The sequence below is a fragment of the Rousettus aegyptiacus genome, unplaced genomic scaffold (assembly GCF_014176215.1).
Source record: "Rousettus aegyptiacus isolate mRouAeg1 unplaced genomic scaffold, mRouAeg1.p scaffold_m13_p_1, whole genome shotgun sequence".
Taxonomy (NCBI): Eukaryota; Metazoa; Chordata; class Mammalia; order Chiroptera; family Pteropodidae; genus Rousettus; species Rousettus aegyptiacus.
In genome coordinates, this window is record NW_023416284.1 from 87,619,861 (window position 1) to 87,640,431 (window position 20,571).

Below are 20,571 nucleotides of genomic sequence, written 5' to 3' on the forward strand. Positions count from 1 at the left end.
TTTTATACTATGGGTTACAAAAAAGTGACTTCCTACTTTTATAATCCTTCTACATTTTTAAAAAGCAAGCACTTTCTGCCCCTCAAGAGGTTATCTGTCTCTCTTTTTCAGTATCACTATTGACTTATTTCATAACCCATTCCACCCTTATTCACTTTGATGCGCAAACTGTCTCAAATTTGGCCCCTGCGTCCTTTGATATGACCGCACTAGTTTTTTCTTTTTTTTTTTTTTAGCATATCCATGCTTTCCAGAATAAGAAACAATTGCAAAGACCACATTGTATTTTCTGTCCCAGATGTAGTTTCAACTCTTTTTCCAATAAGTCTTAATTCATTTTATAGGACAACAATGTTCAGTAACTAGACTGAGTAATAGGTAGGCTCATTGTTAATAAGGCATCATTGCCTCTAAGCCTTTTCATGGACAGAGCTGGTAAATGCATTTTATGAAATATCATGAATTCAATTCAATTTCAACACCACAGGATTTTACTCACCTTTCCATATTCCATGTTAACATCTCCCTTCTTCTACAATGAAAAAAGAAACAGTTCAAAACAATGTATATATACTCATTTGCTCTAACCTACAATAAACACAAAATAGTTTCAGAATTATGTTTTGTGTCATAGAACACTTCCAACATATCTATTAAGTAAAATTCAACATATTGCTGTAGCTTTTTATGTCCATAGTCAGTATCCCACTAAGAGTATATATCACCTGAAATATTTTTTCCCTCAGTGTTAATTTGATATACAGTTCATTTTTTCTGTTTAATCATTTTGACTTTAATAGTTTTTTTTAATACTTAAAACATTTACACAATATCAAAAATCAAAATATATATTCAGAGAAGTCTTGCTTATATTCACATAGTCTGTATTCTACTCTTACCTACTTCCACAAGAAACTATTTTTTTGTTGTTGTTGATACTTTACCCTGTTTATTTTTGCAGAAGTAATTATGTATACACACATATACATATATACACACATTTGCATGTATGTGTGTAGATATACTTTTATGTTGATATATATTATATACAAATTAAATGCAAATGTATATACTTATTTTTTCACGTATATCGTTCACACCTTCCTTCTTTCACTTAATATAAAAATATCCAGAAATAATTTCATACTAGTTCATAGATATCTTCCTCATTCTTTTTGTATACATAGTACATTTATTGATGCACCATAGTTTATTCAATCACTCTTAGATGGATGGGCATTTTGGTTGTTTATCTTTTGCTTTTACAAATCCTGCTGCAATGAAAACCTATGCCTATGTCGTTTCTTATTTGTAGACATGTATTTTCAAAGTAAATTCCAAAAAACAGTATTGCTAGGTTAAAGGGTAAGTGCACAGGTAGGTGTTAGATGGTGTCAAAATCCCCTCTGTAGGGGATGGTACCATTTTGTACTTCTATCAGGAATGTATGAGAGGACCTGTTTTCCTAGTTAGGCAACAGACTGCGGTGCCAAGCTCTTGAATTTATGTCAATCTGATAGGTGAAAAATGGTACCTCAGTGTAGTTTTGGTTTGCTCTTATGATTGAAGTTGAGCATCTTTTCATATAGTTAAAGACCATTTGTTTATGTTTGTGAAAGGTGTTCATGTCTCTGGATCATTTTTATTGCATTTCTGTTAAGGAGATTTAGCTTTTAACTATGGTATATTTTGCAATTATTTTCACTAATTTATTATTTTAATATACATGTGGGTTTCAGCCTGCATTTAAAAAACATTTCATATAGAAAAAATTTTTTGTGATATTACTTCTAGATTTTGAGTAATTCTACATACCCAGATTATAAAAGAAGTAATTCATGTTTTCTCCTAGTTTCTGAATGTTTAAAATTTTATATATTGATATCTGACACATGTAAAGTTTATTCTGGTTCCGGTATATGGCGCAGGGTAAAGATTTGATGTTTCTAAGAATGACTATCCCTTTGTCCCAACACCATTTATTTAAAAGTCAATTTTTCCCCAGAATGATTTTAGTTGGCACTTGTATACTCAATTTTCATATGTGCTCAAGTTTACTTTGGGACTTCCCATTATTTCATTGATCCATCTATTCATGTACCAGTACCACAATTTTACCTAAAGAAGCTTTATAATGTTAGTACCTAGTAAACTATCCTCTTCTTCACTCTTGAAGTTTTTTCCTAGCAATTCTTTCATGCTTATTTACACATATAAAGTTCATGTGTTTTAACCTTTTTCTTTTCAATAACTAAGCAATTAGTTTTATTTTTCCTAAGATGGAGGGTAAAAGTTCACTTTCTATTGTCTTTAACCTTTGGGTTCTAGGTAGCACAGGTATCTTCCCTGGGTATAGATGAACCTATAATATAGTAACATCTCATTAAATTATTGCCTAATATGGTAACCTCTTTAGAATTCACTTTAATGGACACTAGCTTCCCAGGGTTAGGTTTGCGTACTTTGTATATCTCAGCTTCCTTGGGCTCTGTTCACTTACTTCACTTCCTTATGTTATTCATTGCTGACGAGTGATATTTTTTGGAATCTGCTATTTTGTGTCACCCCCAAATTCCTAACACCCAACTGAAAATTGAAATCCTAATATCCAATGTGATGATTTTAGGATGTAGAGCCTTTCGGGGTGATTGGGTCATAAAGATGGAGTCCTCATAAATGGGATTAGCCCTCTTTAAAAGAAACACAAAGAGCTCCTTAGCTCCCTTCTGCCATGTAAAGATACAATGAGAAATCTGCAACCCATAAGAGGGCCCTCACCCAATCATACTGGCATCCTGATCTCAGACATCCAGCCTCCAGATGTTTTTGTTTCTGTTTTTTTTACAAGGCACTCAGTCTGTGATATTTTGTTATAGTAGCCCGAGTGATCTAAGACACATCAGTATTTTATGATTGATAAGGTTAAGTAAGGAAGAAGTTGAATAGAAGAGGATGTCAATGGTCACAAATACATTTATCTTGTAGGAATATTCAGAAGTTATTACCAGTAACTTTGAATAAATACTGCCTTTACTTTAAAAGCCTGTTTACCTCCAAATTATCAATATTGCACTGTTTGTTACACTGCTGTTTGGTCGGGTTTCACTTGGGAAACCAAAAGAACCTATTTAAAGCTCTAATGCATTTCTTCTTTCACCTTTTGTGTAATTTAATGCACTAAATCTTTGTAAAATATGAACCTGTAAATTCAGTTGTCACATCATCCAACACATATATTCTTCTGAACTGTTGAAGTCTAATTCCTGATTATGCAAGTGTGAAATAGAGGACTCTTGTAATAATCTGGGAAGGTGGCTAACAGTTACTGTTTGGCACAGTAACCCTGAATGTTCCTGTGTGGCATTTCAATCATTAAAACACTGGATTTATGTTACCGACTTACTATAACTTTTTCCACTGCAATAGTATGTCTGCCTTTTAAATTTCCAGATGAAGTGCGAATCATCAATACCATTCACCAAAAGAAAAAAAAGTTGTGTTACAGTGTGTTGTCTATTTTAGTTTAGGAGAGTTTTAATAAATGCTACTCATTTCTACTTATGGTTCTTTGTTAGTCATTGAAGCAACAGATACACTGGGAATGAGGACATACTAGGTAAATTGTATTCTGAATCTCCCCATTGTGAAATCTAATGAAACAGATTAATGAAAATAAGTATTCCATAGCTAATAACCTCCCAAAACTATCTTAAGAGAATAGATAGCCTCTGAGATTAATCAAATATCCAGAGTTATTTCTAAAACTGAACAAGAATGAAAGTACTTTAAAAAAAAAAAAAAAAAAAGCTGTTATCTTCCTTAGAACAAAAATTCTGATTTATATTTATTTAGTGTACCTCACAGTGAAGAGTATGGCACCTGAAACCACCTCTCTGAGTGTGCCACTTAAAGTGGAAGTAGCCTGGCCATTTCACATTCTTGCCAAGCCTGTTCTCTTACAAATAGCCTTGTAGAAGTCATACTGCATTCAAACCAACCATTTCAATTGTTTGCCCTGCCAAATATTCTGGAGGACAAAGAAAACAATTTGGTCTATATAAGAACCTCAGGTGGAAACCTAACCCATGCTTTGTATCTACCTTACAAAATCCAAGTTAAAATTTAGCTCATCCTCTGGTAGGCATTTATGAATTTGATTAATTCTGAAAATTTCCCTTACTAGGCCTTGGTTTTATAAAAATGATTTCTCATTCACATAACATATGAATTTAAGAATGTGCATATAGTCAAATACCCTAGCCTATCATGCAAAGGACATCACAATGGGATATAAATCTCACAATGAGATATAAATCTTTTTCTTAATACAATTTTTTACTTAAGTATTATAAACTTAGGAAAAAGTACACAACTCAAAAATGTGAGGCTCAATGATTTATCACAAAGTGAACCACCCTGGTCAAAGAACAGAACATTATCAGCATTTCAGAAGGCTACTTGTGCCCTATCCTCTTCCCCAAAAGTAACTACTACTCCAACATCTATCACCACAGATTTTTTTTGCTTTTTTTTTTTTTTTGAAATTTACATAAACAAAATTATACAATATATATCATTGGTCTGGCTTCTTTTGCTCAACATTATGTTTGTGAAAGTCATCCACAATGTTGAATGTAGTTGTTCACTTTCATTGTTATAATACTATTCAACTGTGTAAATACACCATAATAAATTCATCCATTCTACTTTTAATGGGTGTTTGAGTTATTAATTTTGGGCAATTATAATAATGCTTGCTGCTATAAATATTATCCTAAATGTCTCTGAATGTGTTTCTGTTAAAAATATACCTTGTAGTAGGCTACCTGGATTATGCAGTACATTTATACATGGTAGATATTTCCAAAGTGGTCATAACAACTTATTCCTACCAGTAGTACATATGCATTTCAGCATCTCAACATCCTTACCAAAATTTGTTTATGTTAGCATTTTTAATTTAATCTAATCTGATTGAAATAAAGTGGTATTGCATGTTGTTTTAATTTTCACTTTCTGATTACTAAGATTGATTCATTGTTTTAAAATTTAATTAGCTAATGGGTAATACTTTTTGGGAGAAGTGCATGTTCAGGTCTTTTGTAAATTTTCCATTGGGGTATCTGTGCAATGAAATAAATACAAAAGTCAATTATAATGTGCATGTAAGTTCTTAATATTGCCTTAGAAATGTTATTAATCAATCTAAATTACAAAGTCCTGAATGAAGTTGTGACACAACCTAAATTACCATAAAATACTATTGATTTGCATGCTCTGATTTATTTAAACTCATTGACTGAATCTCCATTTGTGTACAATGAAAAGAAATGCTGGTTTAAATAATCTAGGGTTATTCTATAATTCACAATAAAGCAGAATTATCTAATTTTTGCTGGACTAGGAAAGTTAATATAGGTGTTGACTTGTGTATTTGCAACATCTAATCATTTCTTATGCTAAATGCTGTCGTGATTTTTTTTTCTCTTTAAAAAAAAGGAAAAACAGAGGTCAGGTGTCAGCTAATGAAAATGTTATGCTTTAAAATGTATAGTAGATTACAAATAATTGTATATTCTTCAGCAATATCCATGGAAAGAAATTATTTGTTTCTAGTATCATCATCCTAGTCTCCCGAAATTTATCCTCAACTGAATAAAGAAGTTTCTAAAATGACTTTGGTACATAGTGATTAGGATTAAAAACATAAAACATTATGGAGAAAACTTTTCTGAGCCACTAATATTAAATCATGACTATTTTAGATTATATAAAAACAAAGTTGATCTTCCCCCCTCCCCTCAATTCTACAGACCAGTGGATCAGTGAAGAACAAATACTGTTGGAATATGAACTCTAATAATATAGATTCACCAAGCAGAACAAGATGGTGAAATAGTTTAAAGCATTTAAAAGATGTCAGGGATAGAACTTTTTCTGCTGTATGGCTGTATGTATATCCACAGATACTGAATCCAAATTGCACAAAAATCAGAATGTTACAAAAGGAAATATTCAATGATATTGGAAATGAAATGAAAATATGAATTTTGATCAATTAAATTCAAATATCAATTTGAAAGGAAATAAAAGCAAAGGTGTATTAAATATCATAGTGAGAATTAATGAATTTATCATGCTCCTTTCCCTCAATCTGGACACTGTATTATAAATTTACTTCCTCTCTTTAAACTTATAAAATATATAAGAAACTGAATCAATTTTCTTTTAAAACAAAATTCAGAAAATGGTTGAGCCAGTTTCCTTTGGTAAGTTTTTCCCTTCTCTGATTCTAAGACTATCTCATGTAGCTTGCTTTGTAAAATACAATAGCATGCATTTCAGTTTCCCCAAATCTTTTCAAAACTAGGGCAAACAGGACCCTGAGTGAGGGATCTAAGTCATCTGAAAGAAAGAGTAACCCACTGCTTGTAAGTAAATAAGCTATCAATTCTGTAAAGTTAGTATAAGCACAAACAGCTCTTAGAGCTAAAACCAAGGGTCCTCATAATTTAATTTATTTGTGACTATAGCTTTAGAAATCATTTTCTCTTCCTACACCTCCTAGATCTAGCTTCTCCCTGAAGCAGCAGAAGACAATAGTCCAGACATGACTAATGGTCACAAGGTCTGGATCTCTGGCAGGCTAAAGATAACATCTTAACCTAAGTTATGTCAAATGAAGCCTATGCAAAATGACCCCCTGGCTATTTTTCCATGAAAACAGTCAGAGGGATACCAAAGCAGACCTCAGAGCTGTCCTCAAGACCTGAAGAAATGATTTATTACCATTACTTCACCTCTGCCTAATCAAATCCTAACACAAGCTGAATCCCTACCCCACAATGTCTTGTGATTTTGCCGCATTTAACCTGTAACCTACATGCCATCACGGAATTGGGTCTTTCTGATCATGAGCTTGCCCACACTTCAGATTGGCCAATTCTATAATAATAACCTACTTCTTTTCTTCACCGTGAATTCCTGCTTGAGCATTTCTTTCAGCCAGTGCACACAGGCAGATGGACTCAAAATATTGGGTTTTGGTAACAAAGTAACTAAGATATGAGACAAAATATGAATATGGCTCATTGTGATGCACCCACCACACAAGCTTATGTGCACACACACACATATCTAGCCTCTTACTTTCTCTACCATCAGAGGGAACAATCCAAGGCAGGTAAGCCTGTTCTTGGAATAGAAGGAATTCTACTCTGCCTCTACCACAGAAATGTAAAGAGGATGGTAATAACAAATTACGTAACTTAAATTACTTCAAATTGGTTATGACAGTCATTTACCTTTCACTATACAATTCTTAGATTTGATTTTTTTTAAATTTCTAATAAGAAACTTTTGGTTTTAAAATGGTAGAATAACTATGGCTGTATTCATTAGAAATCCATATATTTCCCAATTAGTTAGAATACCCAATTTATAGTGGCTTAAACAAATAGGGGTTTATTTTTGTCACATAAAGTTTATTTTTGTCACAAGAAGTCCAGAGGAGGGCAGTTGCTGGCATTGACTCACCTAACTGTTTTTTTCAGGGACACTGCATTTATATTTCTGCTCTGCCATTCTTAACATATCAGTATTTTTCTTTATGCTTATCATCACTTCATGGTCATAAGATGGCTACTACAGCTCAAGATATTGCATTCATGTTGCAGACAGGAAATAAGAAAAAGCAGAACTAAATACATCTGTCCCATTTTATAATACAAGTAAAAGCTTCCTCAGAAAATATGCTTATTTCTCCCTGGGCAGAAGTATATTCCATGGACAACTCTAGAACAAGGAAAGTTGAAAAAATATTTAATTAGGTACATTGCCAACATATACAAAATGGATATTGTTTAAGGAAAAAAGAAGGAAGACTACGTATTGGATTGGCAGCTAAAACTATCTGCAACAATGGCATTTCCCCCCTTCTTTCAAAAATCACACATAAAAAAATGAAAAAACATTCATGAGAACCTGATATTCAACAAGACTAGGCAATATCTATAACCCTGAGTCATATGAAAAGCTATCAAATATGTTCAGAATATAATCCAAGACTGCTCAAACACCGAGTTCTAGCAACGGCTGCATTTTTCAACAAAGCTAGAAGAAGAAAACTGTATCAGGAAAAATAAATATATAGTTTATTTGAAACAAAGGGAAAAAAATGTGCTGATTAGAGAAAACAGACTGCCTATACAGAGATCTATGCTATTATATATATAAACTCATTTTAAAAAAATGTTTTCTGTAAAACTGCACCAAAAATACAACAGAACTGGAGTTCTGGTCAAGATGGCAGAGTAGGTAAACACTGTGCTTTCCTCCTCCTGTGACCACATTAAAATTACAGGTAAATTATAGATCAACCTGGAGAACCATTTGAAGACTAGCTGAAAAGAAGTCCTATAATTAAGGATATAAAGAAGAAGCAACCTCAACTGGTAGAAGCAGCAGAGATGCAAAACAGGCTGGCCCCATACCCATGTGTGATGGTAGAGAACTGGGACTGATACCTCAGTTGCAGAGGTCCTCCTGAAGAGCAAGGGGTCCCAGTCTCACACTGAGGTCCACAGCCCAAAGCGCCAGTGCCAGGAAGGGAAGTCCCCACAACTACTGGCTGTGAAAATTAGTGGGGATTCCATCCATCCGGCCAGACAGAAGGCAGCTACAAACCCAGGCATCCTCTTAAAGGGCCCACACACAGACTCTCTCATGCCCAGGAACTCAGCCTGGGCTCTGGCAGAGGGGCTGAGGCTCAAGAGGTAGCAGAGACATACAGGAAGAGACTGAATTGTGTGGCTACAGAGTAAGCCCTGGAGGGAAAGCTGCCATTGTCCCTGTATCGAGACCACTTCCTGTGTAGCTAGAGGGCAGATGTCATACTTCCTGTGTTGAGCCCTCCCCCAACATGGCTAAATCTAAGCTTTCATTGGCCTGGTGAGATCTGCTCCTTCCACCTTGGTAACACTCTGGGATCCTGCTCCACTTAACTTGCAAAACACCAGAGGTTTTTCCCTGGTTGGCAAGAAGCCAGTGTTGGCCCATGTTACAGTCTTTTTTGGAGAACTCTCAGGGGCCCACAGGACCCAGGTAAGTGGCAACTGGCCTCGGTGGGCTCTGCGACTTTTGTGAAGTGAACCCAGGCTCAGGACTGAGGTCAAATCTGAATCTGCATTAACCTATTGTAAACCACTCACTCCAATCTGCAACTCCATCCCACCATATTATACACCACCAGAGGCTGTTTTAGCAACCTGCAGGTAGCCAGTATTCACTTACACAGTCTTTCTTAGGGAGTCTTAGGCCCCATGTAGGTAGTAGTAGGCCTCAGGGCCCACTGCACATTTGCTGAGCTACACTAGGCCCCAAATTGGTGATAGCCAGACTTGGTTTGCAGCATGGCCTGTCCGACACACCTCCAGGTCTAACATAGGCAACTACCAACCACAGATCACTTTGTAGCTCCTACCAGGTAACCCTGGACCAGTCTTAGGCAGTGGCTGACCTTGGCTTATACAAGAGCCCCTCGCAAAGGGCCCTTAAACCAGCACACCTGGTAGCCAGGTTCAACCACAAGAGAACACCACCCAATTAGCCTCACAAGTGGCACACCCAAAGAATGTTCTTTGGAAGCGCCAGAGCCTGCTGAGGCAAATCCCATTCCATGAGATCAGCCACCAACCACAAAGCAACTCATGTGCTGTGGTCATGGCCATAGTCAGTCAACCTAAGAGTCAGTCCCACTCACTAAAATGCCAACAGAGCCACTGGGCTCTATAGGGCACATACTACATAAGATCACCCTGAAAAAATGGGGATACATAGCAAATCTACCTAATACATAGAAACAAACAGAGAGGCAGCCAAAATGAGGAAACAAAAAAAGAAAGAACATGTCCCAAATGGAAGAACAGAACAAAACTCCAAGAAAAGAAGTAAATGAAATGGAGGCAAGCAGTTTACCATGTAAAAACTGTAAAACACTGGTTATAAAGATGCTTAAGAAATTTAGTGAGAACATCAACAAAGAGATAGTAAGCATTAAAAAAATACACAAAACCATAAAAAAAACCACTCAGAAATCAAGAATAAAATAATGAAATGAAGAATACACTGGAAAGAATCAAGAGCAGATTAAATGAAGAAGAGAGCTAAATCAGTGAGTTAGAAGAGAAGGTATCAAAACAGCAAAAGGAAAGAAAAAATTTTAAATGAGACAGTTTAAGGGACCTCTGAAACAACATCAAGGATAAAATCATTTGCATCATAGAGGAACCAGAAAGAGAAAGAACAAAAGATTGACAACATATTCGAAGAACAGCTATGAAAAACTTTCCTAACCTGGTAAAGGAAACAGATATGCAAATCCAAGAAGTGTAGAGATACCAAACAAGATAAACCCAAATAAAAACACACCAAGACACATTATAATTAAAATGCTAAATGTTAAAGACAAACAGAGAATCTAAAATGCAGCGAGAGACGAGCAATTAGTTACTTACAAGGGAATTTCTCATAAGACTCAGCTGATTTCTCAAAAAAAAACTTTGAGAGCTGGAAGGGATTGGCTGGACATATTCAAAGTGACAAAAAGCAGGGACCCACAACCAAGGTTACCATTTAAAACTGATGGGGAGATAAACAGCCTCCCAGACAAGAAAAGCTAAAGGAATCCATCACCACCAAACCAGTACTATAAGAAATGCAATAACTGCTTTAAATGTAAATGGATTAAATGCTCCAGTCAAAAGACATGGGGATAAGAAACCAAGACCCATACATATGCTGTCTATTAGAGACTCACTTCATATCAAAGGACACACAGAGACTAAAAGTAAAGGGATAGAAAAAAATATTTCGTGCAAATAGATTTAAAAAGAGCTGGAGTAACAAGACTTATATCAGACAAAATAGACTTTAAAACAAAGCCTATAATAATAAAGAAAGAAGGACATTTCATAATGATAAAAAGGTCAATACAACAAGAGGATATAACCCTTGTAAACATTTGTGCACCAAATGTAGGAGCACCTAAACACATAAAGCAAATATTAACGGACATAAAGGGAGAGAGTGACAGTAATACAGTCATAGTAGGGGAGTTTAACACTCCAGTGACATCAAGGGTTAGATCTTCTAAACAGGAAACCAATAAGGAAACTAAAACCTTAAATGACATACTAGACAAGATGAATTTAGTTGATATTTTTAGAACATTTCACCCAAAAGCAGCAGAATGTACATTTTTTTTCAAGTGCACATGGAACATTTCCACGACAGATCACATGTCAGGCCACAAAACACAGATCAATAAATTTAAGAATGAAATCATACCAAGCATCTTCTCCGATCATAAAGGTATGAAACTAGAAATCAATTGCAAGAAAAAAAAAAACCCACAAACATAAGAGTCTAAGTAACATGCTAGTAAACAATAAACGGGTTAACAATGAGATCGAGGAAGATATCCAAAGATACCTTGAGACAAAAGAAAACAAAAACACAACAACCCAAAATCTATGAGACAGACCAAAAGTGGTCCTAAGATGAAAATTCAGAGTAATATGGGCCTACCTCAAGAACAAGAAAAATGTGAAATACTCTGACCTTACACCTAACAGTGCTAGAAAAATAAGGAAGGAAATAATAAAGATCAGAGCTGAAATAAACAAAATAGAATTTAAAAATCAATACGAAAGATCAATAAAACCAAGAGCTGGTTCTTTGATAAATAAAATTAATAAATCTTTAACCAGACTCATCAAGGAAAAAGAGAACCCACATAAATAAAATTAAATGAAACTGAAGAAGTGACAACTGACACAACAAAAGAAATACAAAGAATTATAAGAAAATACTGCAGATATATGCCAACAAATTTGACAATCTGGGAGAAATGAATAAATTCCTAGAAACATACATTCTTCCAAGACTGAATCAGGAAGAAACAAAATCTGAACAGAACAATTACTACTAACAAAATTGAATCAGTAATCAAAAACCTCCCCAGAAATAAAAGTCCTAGACCCAATGGCTTCACAGGTGACGTCTACCAAATATTCAAAGAAGAATTAACACCTACCCTTCTCGAGCTAGCCAAAAAAATTTAAGAGGATGGAAGGCTCCCAACCTCATTTTATGAGGCCACCATTACCCTGATTCCAAAGCCAGACTAAGACATTATGCAAAAAAAAAAAAAAAAAAAAAAAAAAAAAATTATAGGCCAATACACTTAATAAACATAGATGCAAAAATCCTCAACAAAATATTTCAAATGAATTTAGCAATACACATACCATAATTAAATGAGATTTTTTTCCCGGGATGCAAGGTTGGTTCAATATTTGCAAATCAATTTACGTGATATGCCAAGTAAACAAAATGAAGTCTAAAAATCATGTGATCATATCGATACATGCAGAAAAAGTATTCAACAAAATCCAGTATCCATTTATGATAAAAATTTTCAGCAAAGTGGGAATAGAGGGAAAATACTTCAACATAGTAAGGCCATATATGACAAACCCACAGCTAACATAATATTCAACAGAAAAAAGCTAAAAGCGTTTTCCTTAAGATCAGGAACAAAACAAGGATGTCCACTTTCACCACTTGTATTCAATATAGTATTGGAAGTCCTAGCCACAGGAAGCAGACAAGAAAAAGTAATAAAAGCTATCCAAATTGGAAAGGAAGAAGTAAAACTATCATTATTTGTAGACAACATGATACCACCAAAGAAAAACTTAGAACGGATAAATGAATTCAGTAAAGTAGCAAGATACAAAATAATATTCACAATTAGTTGCATTTCTATACACCAATATAATGAATTATCAGAAAGAAAAATTAAGAAAACAATTCCATTTACAATTGCATCAGTAAAAATAAAACACCTAGGAATAAATTTAACCAAAGAGATAAAAGACTTATACTAGGAAAATTATAAGACTTTAAAGAAAGACACTGAAGAAGATACAAATAAATGGAAGTATATACTGTGCTCACAGATTAGAAGAATTAACATCATTAAAATGTCCATACTACTCAAAGCAATCTAGACATTCAATGCAATCCCTATCAAAATACCAGCAGCATTTTTCACAGAATTAGAACAAATAATCTTAAATTTTATATGAAACAACAGAAGACCCCAAATAACCACAGCAATCTTGAGAAAAAAGAATGAAGAGGTATCAGAATACCTAATATCAAACTGTACTACAAAGCTATAATAATCAAAACAGCATGGTATTGGGATAAAAAAAGACACATAGATCAATGGAATAGAATAAAGAACTCAGAAATAAACCCACACCCATATGGTCAATTAATCTATAACAAAGGAGGCAAGAATATACAATGGAGTGAAGACAGTTTCTTCAATAAATGATGCTGGGAAAACTGGATAGATATATGCAAAGAAAATGTAACTAAATCACCTTCTTACACCGTATATAAGAATAAACTCAAAATGGATTAAAAACTTAAATGTAAGACCTAAAACTCCTAGAAGAAAACATAGGCAGTAAACTCTTCTGACAACTGCTCTTAGTTTTCTAATATGTCACCTAGGGCAAGGGAAAGGGAAAAAAAATAAACAAATGGGACTACATCAAACTAAAAAGTTTCCACACAGCCAAGGAAACCATCAAGAAAACAGAAAGACAACCTACTGAATGAGAGAAGATATTTGCAATGATATATACAATAAGGGGTTAATATCCAAAATTATAAAGAACTCACGCAACCAAAAAAACTAACAACCCAACTTAAAAATGGGCAGAGGACCTGACTAGACATTTCTCCAAAAAGGCAATAGATATATAAAAAGATGTTCAACATCACTAATCATCAGAGAAATGCAAGTTAAAACCACAATGAGATATCACCTCACACCTGTCAGAATGGCTATCATCAGTAAATCAACAAACAAGTGTTCGCGAGGATGTGAAGAAAAGCGAACCCTTGAACACTGTTGGTGGGATTGCAAATTGTTGCAGCCGCTATGGAGAACAGTATGGAGGTTCCTCAGAAAATTAAAGATAGGACGACCTTATGACCCAGCAATTCCACTTCTGGATATTTATCCAACGAAATCCAAAACACTAATTCAAAAAGATATAGCACCCCTATGTTTATTTCAGCATTACTTACAATAGCTAAGATATGGAAGCAATCTAAGTGCCCATTAATAGACAACTAGATAAAGAAGAAGTGAATAAATGAAATATTATCAGGCCATAAAAAAAGAATGAAGTCTTACCATTTGCAACAACATAGATGGACCTGGAAAGTGTTATGCTAAGTGAAATAAGTAAGACAGAGGTGGGCAATTACCATATAATCTCATTTATATGTGAAATCTTAAAAACAAAATAAATGAACAAGCACAACAGAAACAGACTCATAAATGCAGGGAACAAATTGATGGTTACCAGATAACAGGGAGTTGGGGGGTAGGGTGAGAAATGTGAAGAGATTAAGAAGTATAAATTGGTAGTTACAAAATAGTCGTGGAATGCAAAACATAAGAAATATAGTCAATAATATGGTAATAACTAAATATAGTCCCAGGTGGGTACTAGTCAGGGGGATCACTTCATAAATTATATAAATATCTCTGCTATACACATGAAATTAACATAAAATAATATTGAAAATCAACTACAATTGAAAAATTAAAAAGGAGGTGGGGGTGAAGGGGAATAAGAGGTTCAAATTTCCATGTATAAAACAAGTCTTGGGGATGAGTGCATAGCATAGGAAATGTCAATAATATTGTGATAGCATTGTATGGTTGTCAGATGGTTTCTGGACTTATGGTGATCACTTCTTTAGTTATATAAATGTTGAATAATATGATGTATACATGAAACTAATATAATACTGCATGATAGCTATATTTAAATAAAAATCTTTTAAAAGATTTAAAAAAAAAATTACCAGGGCTTTAAAGAGAGAAAAAAAGAGGATTTATGGAGAAAATAAAGTTACTGGGTAGACTATTTAAAATCTATACAACTTTGCCACCAGAGCACTAATAAAACTATAGCAACCTGGTAAAATACACAAGGATAATCAAAACAACATTAAATAAATATTAAACCTAGGATTTTACCTTACAGGTGACACTATCTTGTTAGAAAGAGGCATAAAGAAAGGGTGAGGCATGAATCTATTCCTTTACACCAATGATCAAATAATCCCCAAAACCAAAATTTGCAGCTACCAGTGTGGTTAACCCCACTTGCTCCACCTTGGACCCATGCACTCAAAATTTTCACAGAAGATGGCACCTCTAATTTCTCATCTGCTGTCTAGGTTCATCAATCTCCCTCTCCAAATCCCCCAGCACAGTCACTACCTTCTCTCCACTCTCAGGATTGTGCTCCCACACCCAAACCTGGAGCTCCTCAGGCAGGATGGTCACGAACGGCTCCAGCACCAACAATTCCAAGATCTGCTCTTTTTGGTATGTATCTCTGGGCTCAGCCACTGATGGCAAAGTTTCTGCAGTTGGCTCAGAGCCTCCTGGGGTCCAGGTGTCTCCTGATAACAGAACTGCCTGAAGCACTGAGGAGAGAATTCCCTGGTATGAGACAAATTCTTCTGTAAGCAGGATTCTTGATCCCAAACATGGCCTTCTTCTTTAACTTTTACTTTCATAATCTCCCCTTGTTCCTCTGAAGCCTGGCCAGCCAAAGCTGGTTCGTGGAGGTTGCCGCCATCTTGAATTTGAACAGCTCAAAAGAAGGCTCTCTCCAATTTGGGTCTAATCAGATGGGTAATTTTACCTGAGGTTCCCACCTAATCTTTCGCCAGAAAGTCTTCAATATATTAAAATTTTTTTAAAAAAATACTGTTAAAACAGAAAAATTACAGATGCAGTTAAAAAAAAATTGTTTACAACACAGGGCAGTTAATCGAGCAATTCTGACAAGACCAGAAATAGCACAGAACTACTCACTAAAAGGTGCAGGGTCACAAACTGAGCGACAGAAAACTGGTTTTCAAGGATACTTTGCTCCTAATTTAAGCGTGTTTACACAAGCCAAGCCAATCAGAGAGATGGTCACTCAGAGTTCCCTGCAGGCCTGGCCCACGGAGAGAGCGAGGGGCTTCTTCCACACCACGAGCTGTCAGAAGAGGAGGTCCGATTGTCGCCGCGCAGACGGACCGTTCCCCTTGACCGCAGCTTCCGCTTCGGAGGGACTCTGACCATCTAGCAAAAAGCCTGATAAGTCGACGTAGAGCAACCTTACCAGACGGAGGGTGCGGCTCCTCAAACATCCCCAACACAAGCCACTTTTCGTTCCCGCTTGGCTGGGTGAGACGCGCAAACTTCCAGTCCGCTCTAGGATGCCCGCTGGTACAATCATCTCGGTGGTCGTGATAACGCCAGAAATCGGGTAAACCCAAGGCAAGTTCTCCGTAAACGGTACAGACTTAACTCCCGAGTTGCCCAGTTATCTGTCATCCAGTGGAAAGAGTCACGGTGTGAACAGAGCTAGTAGTATAGAGGCTGCTCTGGGCTTCCATGTCTCGGTGATAAAACGCTGACCGCAGTCAGATTAGCGGTACTCAGTGCGGCGTTCTAAAGACAAAACTACAAGAGCATCCCAAGTCATTTAATTTGTAGGTTCCTCTCTGGACTTTATCTAGCTAGTTTCAGGCCAGTCCTTCCTTTCCAGGTCACTGTAAATCAGACTTGAAAAAGAACTGTGAGAGCTAGTCCCATCTTTCCATTTTATAGATGGGAAAACCAAGATCCATAGAAAATGAGCTTCTCTCTAATCCCAGTAGTAGCTATTTTTGCTCCTTCTGGTTCTGTGAGTCGTGACTGTAAATGGCTGTGGGAAACTGGCCCCCAAAAAACTAATAAGAAAAATCTGGAGGTCTCTTCAGAGCCTAGTAAGTCACTTAAGTATGGAGCAACCAGAAAATTCCCACCTGGCACATGCTCCTTCAGGCAGCGGCAGGCAAGGTATGTGAAGGTGCATAGAACTGGCAGTGTTAGACCGGATGAAGTTAACTAAATAGAAAACGCCCTTGCAAGAGGAAAAGGCTGCTTCCAGAGGTCTGAAAGTGCAGGAATCACTGCAAGTACCACCCTTGATTCCTCTTCCTCCTCTCCATCAACAGCCTTGTTTAGAACACCTACTAAATAACAGATGCCCAAGGAATATTTGTTTAATTGCTTAATGGCTCCACTTTCCTATTCTCTCCTGTTACTTCACTCATATTTTGTAATTTCTTATTTGAAAGGCTTTGAAGAATCAGATTTTAGGAAATTTCTAAATAAAAAATTCTTACCTTCGGCATCTGTGCATTGTCTTGAGTGAGTCACTAAACCCAGCGAAATTGTATATAAATTTTTTGTCTATATGCCTGAGGCATCAGATCTTCAAAGGACAGAGATGGAGCCTCCTCATTTATTTTCCTAGCTACTATGAACACATTGCGCTTATCTTTGGTGGTTGTCCCCTGATCAACCATTAAGTCTTTGCAGTCAGTGATTCTATCTTCTACCTCTTTCATTTTCTATACAATATGATCATGGCCATGCTGAGCACAGCAGTAGGCAGTCAACATGGAGTAAATATGATTTCTAAGTCCTCTACTGAAGGACATTGACTTTTGTAGATTTGCATTTTAAATTACTAAAGTGATATACACCTGTAAACAAACTGTATATATCACAAAAGTGAGCATGGCCAAAAGTAAAAATCTCCATCCTGAAATTCATTTCACAGAAAAATGCATGCCAAGAGTTTGGTATATAGTCTTTTAACCTATTTAAAATTGAATACATAAACTCACAATTTGTGACCTACAAAAATTAGATCATACTATATATTACAATCAAGCAAATTGTTCAGTTTTGTTTGTTTGAAACTTAAACTAAAGCTGCCAGGCCAACATGTGAGTACCTACATATCCCATTCTTTTTAGTAGTTGTATATTATTTCATTTAAATGGTTGGGCATATTTTCAAGTTTTTGACATTGCAAAATATTACAATGAACATCCTAAGACATATATTTTTATTTTTTATTGTATTTCTGTAGGATGGCTTTTTAAAAGAAAAATTACTGAGCTAGAGGTTATTTTGATAGATATTGCCAAACTGCCCTTCAGAGGAGTATTTATCATGAGCCTCAGTAAGTGTAAGACCAGGCACTTATACAGGCTCTTTCCCAAGGCCTTGGAGCTGCCCTGTATGAACATGTTTTCATAAAACTTGCAAAAGTATATTATAATTAAAATTAGCTGAAACTGCTGCCCCTTTATATTCCAATTTGTCCTCAGATAACTTATATATGACTTGAAGTAGCCATAACTAATTTTGTGTTAATAGCTATTCTTTTTCTTAAAGAGGACCCCCTAAGTTAAGCTTCAAGCCTCACAAAATCTGGATCTGCCCTGCTGTTTTCCCAACAGAAGTGCAAGGATCTCGATTGTCCTGAATTACATTTTGCCCTTTGTCTCTTCTTCAGCAATAAAAAAAGCGTTAGATTTTATTATCATATTGGTCTAATTGAATCCAGACCTAACTCTTCTGGATTAGAGCTGCTGTAGTTATCCAGGAAGTATTTAAGTAACAACTGGGATTGTGTGTGTTATTTCTATATTGGTCCTATGGTATAATGGTTAGCACTCTGGACTTTGACCACAGCCATTCAAGATCAAATCTCCATGGGACCTCTTAAGAGAATCTTTTATATGTTCTTGGGATGGCATATGAACGTGAAATAACATTCCTCTGCTTTACACATTTGTAGCCCTATGCAGCACTATTCCATTCTCCTCCATTCAAACACATGAACCAAATACTTTCAAGTGGGAAGTAACGGATTCCTTCGCATTCAGCTTTCAAAGCACACAAAAGAGTTTACCAGCAAGGAGACAGACTAGAAATAGGCCTTACTCTCAGAGACCTCAGGAACTTTTCAGTGGTAGGCCAGAGAAACTCTAGCAGTGCAGGAAGTCCTGTGATGGAGACAACACCGCCTCAAAAACCTCCAAGTTCAACGGCCTGTCCGCGGTTCCTAACCCTAAACCCCATGCTCAGAGTTGCAATTTCTTTGCAGTGAACTTTCATATCCTGGCTCCCTTCTCACCCTTCTCAACATCTCCATTTCACCGAGACTATTCACTCTGGTATGCTTTGTAGGAACGAAGTTCTCTTTCTCACCACCTACCTACCGCAAACTGTAAAGCCAGCCTTGGAAATTTCTCGAAAGCCAGCAGCCGCGGAGTGCGCGGTCCCAGCATTCTCAGCCTTCCTAGCCCTCCAATTGGAGAGAAACTCTGGGTGGGTCGCTGGCATTACCAATTCAATATGAATCGCCATATTTGTTGTGGGAAAAGTGCAAAGAAAGGTCTGCACGCGGTGGAGGGGCCCAAGGAGGAATCTAAACTTGCGTGGGAGAGAAAGGCTGGAGGTTGCGGGAGAGGTGTGGGGGTCGGGGGTGGAATGTCCTTAATGTCCCGCCTTTATTCATACGTCTCAGCGCTCTGGGTAAATGGAGCGAACGTCTGACCCCATCCTCCCCAGAAACTGCGAAACGCCCTCACCCCCAAGCACCCGGAAAAGTTTCTTGCAGCTGGAGCTAAGAAACAAGGCCTGTCCCCCTGAAAAAAATGTGTAGGCAAGGAATGAGTGGAGATAAAGGTAATCAAACCTGGAAAATCTGGAAAGTTCTGGGTAGACGCTTATTTTGCCGTTAGAATCATGAAAAAAAACATGAGCCAGAGGAAAGAGATTTTCTTCAGCAGGAAAGGAGTTAAATTAGTAAGAGACAAGTATCTATGTCCTGTACAAATTATTTCTTTCTGTCATAGGTGACAACCTTTAAATCCAGGGACCTATTTTCAGATTCTTTCTTCAACATTTTAATGTTCTCATATGTGTAACAAAAAAGCAACAAACTCCTACTCTTGCCAATACAAATGCAGTCATCATATTTATTTTTTGAATGAGGTCAGCTGCTATGACTTTTCTTAAGCCTTGAGTTAGGACAAGGATCATATTTTATTATTCACCATATTATATTCAATGCATTGGTATTGTAGTAAACACACAGTAACTATTTTTGAGTGAGTGAATGAATAAATTTTCAAATCTAGATTTTTAATAATAGAGCCATAAGGTACAACAAGAGACTACTTTAAATTATCTGTTGAGCTAATAAATAACATTATAGGATTTCTGTGAGGATCGAATGAATATGTAAAGTGCTTTAAAATGTCTGGCATTTAGAATCACCATGTAAGTGCTTAGCTTTATCATTATTACCATCTAAAATCAATGGGAGGTGGGGGAAGTTGGGAGGGGGAATGAACCAATAACCTGTATAGGCAATCCGTAGAAATAAAAAATCAAATAGCTAAAAAACATACAAAAATCTCCACTTCGCATATATTTAAAGATATGCCAATTAAAATAATAATATAATACTTTCCATTAAATTAACTAATATTTATAAAATTAACAATAAAAAGTCTGAGTGTTGAAAAGCAAGTGTATTGAAATACAGCTGTGGGAATGTAAAT

At 36.1% G+C, this 20,571-nt stretch overlaps 1 pseudogene; it reads right to left on the reverse strand.

Moving 5' to 3' along the window:
* Window positions 1–19,369, reverse strand: part of LOC107504237 — a 36,480-nt pseudogene extending 17,111 nt beyond the window's left edge.
* Window positions 19,370–20,571: the final 1,202 nt, after the last annotated feature.